Here is a 3,849-nt window from a genome sequence, read left to right on the forward strand (position 1 = left end):
TTCTTCTATTTGTGGATTTTTAGCCTCACAGTTGTTCTATTGGTAGATTTTTAGCCTCACTGTTCTTCTATTGGTGAATTTTTAGCCTCACTGTTCTTCTATTGGTGGATTTTTAGCCTCACAGTTGTTCTATTGGTAGATTTTTAGCCTCACTGTTCTTCTATTGGTGGATTTTTAGCCTCACTTTTCTTCTATTGGTGGATTTTTAGCCTCACTGTTCTCCTATCGGTGGATTTTTAGCCTCACTGTTCTTCTATTGATGGATTTTTAGCCTCAGTGTTCTTCTATTGGTGGATTTTTAGCCTCACTGTTCTCCTATTGGTGGATTTTTAGCCTCACAGTTGTTCTATTGGTAGATTTTTAGCCTCACTGTTCTTCTATTGGTGGATTTTTAGCCTCACTTTTCTTCTATTGGTGGATTTTTAGCCTCACTGTTCTTCTATTGGTGGATTTTTAGCCTCACTGTTCTCCTATCGGTGAATTTTTAGCCTCACAGTTCTCCTATTGGTGGATTTTTAGCCTCACAGTTGTTCTATTGGTAGATTTTTAGCCTCACTGTTCTTCTATTGGTGGATTTTTAGCCTCACTTTTCTTCTATTGGTGGATTTTTAGCCTCACTGTTCTTCTATTGGTGGATTTTTAGCCTCACTGTTCTCCTATCGGTGAATTTTTAGCCTCACAGTTCTCCTATTGGTGGATTTATAGCCTCACGGATCTCATATTGGTGGATTTTTAGCCTCACAGTTCTCCTATTGGTGGATTTATAGCCTCACAGATCTCCTATTGGTGGATTTATAGCCTCACGGATCTCATATTGGTGGATTTTTAGCCTCACTTTTCTTCTATTGGTGGATTTTTAGCCTCACTGTTCTTCTATTGGTGGATTTTTAGCCTCACTGTTCTCCTATCGGTGAATTTTTAGCCTCACAGTTCTCCTATTGGTGGATTTATAGCCTCACGGATCTCATATTGGTGGATTTTTAGCCTCACAGTTCTCCTATTGGTGGATGTATAGCCTCACAGTTCTTCTATTGGTGATTTGTGTTTGGTGATTGGTATTTTGAACTTTGCTCTTCTTTCATTGGTGGATTTTCAGCCATGTTCTTCTTCTGTTGGTTGATTTTTGGCCATGTTGTTCTCCTATTGATGGATTTGTAGATTTGCTGTTCCCTTATTAATGGAGTTCCACTGTGCCCTTTTGTTGTTTGTTGGATCCATACAGGATGTGTTTTAGCAAAGTCAACAGTGGTTGAAGGAACCAGGAGCTTTATGGATTGTCCAGAAACGAACGCAAAACAGGCTCAACATTCTCCAGAAATGCTGTGCGCACTGCTAGCCAGCCATTAAATTACTCCAAATGTTTTTATCAGACTTAATTGCACTTCTTTGTTTCAGACTGTCTGTGGAAGTGAATGGCCTCATTGGAGCTGGTGGAGTTTAATGGACTGCTGTTTGGTTGAGTGTAAAGGAGTCTGACTTCATCGAAAACCATTAGCTTTGGAACAGGCAAATCAGTCTCTGTAATAAGCGAATGGGTTGGTTTTAAGGGTATGGGGAGGGGGTGGAGTAATATACCAGCATAGGGTCCATTTAAATCACACACAGTGTTCTCTGGGGCTGGATATCTCCTCAAACCGATTTAACGATAATTTACAGGGATTATTAATTACTAGTTAGCAGGATAATCACCAGTTTATGTTGGACTCTATATCCAGCCTCATATTAAAAGGCTTTGTGTGGAAGCTCATGCCCTGCCTAGTCCCCATAACATCAAACATATGAGTCAGTGAAACAATTTTGGACTATGGGGAAAACAGAGCACCTGGAGGAAACCCGCACAGACACACAACACCCCTTACAAATAGTGACCAGAGGAGAGGATCCCACCATGGACCCTGAGACCATGCAGCTGTGTGACAGTGACACATGGTTAAATGGTTTTCCTGCGGCGATTCTGATCTCCTTCACTGCGTACTAGCTCGAGCTCATGCTAATGTATTCAGATATGACCGCAGAGGCCCTCGTGCTTATTGTTTTCTTTTGGAGACGTGCGCTGCCATCTAGCGGCGACTATTGCACCTTGCGTTATTGTGCGTTGTTGAGCTCGTGCCTCTGCGGAATCATTCTCGCGATTCTTTAACACGGATTTCACAGAAACAGAATATATACCAATTATACTCATTAACAAATATAAATGTACAACTATCGGCCAAAAAATTAGAACAACCTACTTCTACACACTTATTATAGCAATTACAGACTAGTAATTTCACCCTGCACTAGTTAGGACCCCATAGGACCACCACAGAATGCTCCGAGTGGTGGTTCATTCTCAGCGCTGCAGTGACACTGACTGGTGGTGTGTGTGTTGCGCTGGTAAATGTGGAACAGACAAAGCAGTGCTGCTGGAGTTTTTCGCACCTTCGGTGGCAGTGCTGGACTGAGAATAATCCATCAACTAAATGAGATAATGTAATGAAATACTGATGTCCTGCCGCTAGATGGCAGTGTGTTTCTATCAAGTCTTTGTTACCAAGGTGAAGACTTATCTGCTCTGTGGACAAAATGCCTACAATATGTGCACTGTCACATCAGTAACAAGCTCAACACACTTGAAGGAGATCCTACCTGACATTCATTTCTTATCTCATCTTGAGAATTATTACTGTAGGCTGTGGAATGATAGAGTTATATATGTCTTTTATTAAATTGTCTTATTCCATAGTCATCAGAGATCAAATATAAGGCCTTATTTCAAACGCCTGATGAATCATCGTTACAAAACAAGAGCTAAATATGTCAGATTTTTAAAAATCCATCCTGCTAGATCTTTCGAATACGTCTGCTTGGATAAGTCATGCCAGAGGCTGGAGCAGAGTGAGGCCTGCTGAGGTGACTCTAGGGAAAACTGCGCCACGTTCGCATGAATAATCCCCCACTTTTCCTGTGACTTGGCACTGAGGACTGTTCCTAAGGGGGGAAAAAAGAGACTAATGCAGAGGAATCAATAATATATTATTTTATTCCTCTGATGAGGAACTGTGGCTGTTCACATATCAGACATATGACATTTCGTTTTGAATTTCACAGACGAAAAACAATAACCACAGACTAACACATACACCATACACTCTGACAGATTGTATTAGGCTTTTTCTTTTAGGACATTGCTGTATTCACGACAGTTTGTGGCAACATGGTTGCTTGCAATGCAATAATGTAGTAATTATCTACTGCTAATGTAATAGACAATGATCCACCACCCAAATTACACTTAGTCTTGAGTGGATCTATTGGGGCCCTGACGACCAAGGTGAAAGGGGGATAACAAAGTATTTATAACAGTCTAATGGTAGAAAAACAAAGTGCCCTTATGTGGTCAGCGGAACTGATGAAAAGGACAATGAGTGTGACTTTAAAGTCATGGCTGACTAGACAGCACAGACATATGGTTAATTTCATGAATGTGAGCACCAGGTTTACGCTTTTTTCGATTGTATCTACATTTTCTGTCACTAAATGTTTTGAACCCCAAACCCCAATCTGGCAACCCAACGACTCTCTGGTTGTGCTCGAAATGGCGTCTCATTCCCTAGGAAGTGCACTAAAATAGCTACTTTTGCCAATATGTACATATTTACTGGTCTAATCTAAAAATATACATTCATCTATAAGCTGCAATAATCTTTCCATAACTTTACTGTGTCTATAATGTTGTGTTATTTTGATGTGTGTCATACCCTACTTAGGTAATATGAAGTGAATTGGGACAGAGCCCCTGTTTGCGTGCCCTCTACGGAAACCCAGTAGTGTGAGGAGGAATAATGCGTTTTGAATTGTAGCTCGTCG

This window comes from Hoplias malabaricus, chromosome 13 (genome assembly GCF_029633855.1).
Source record: "Hoplias malabaricus isolate fHopMal1 chromosome 13, fHopMal1.hap1, whole genome shotgun sequence".
NCBI lineage: Eukaryota > Metazoa > Chordata > Actinopteri > Characiformes > Erythrinidae > Hoplias > Hoplias malabaricus.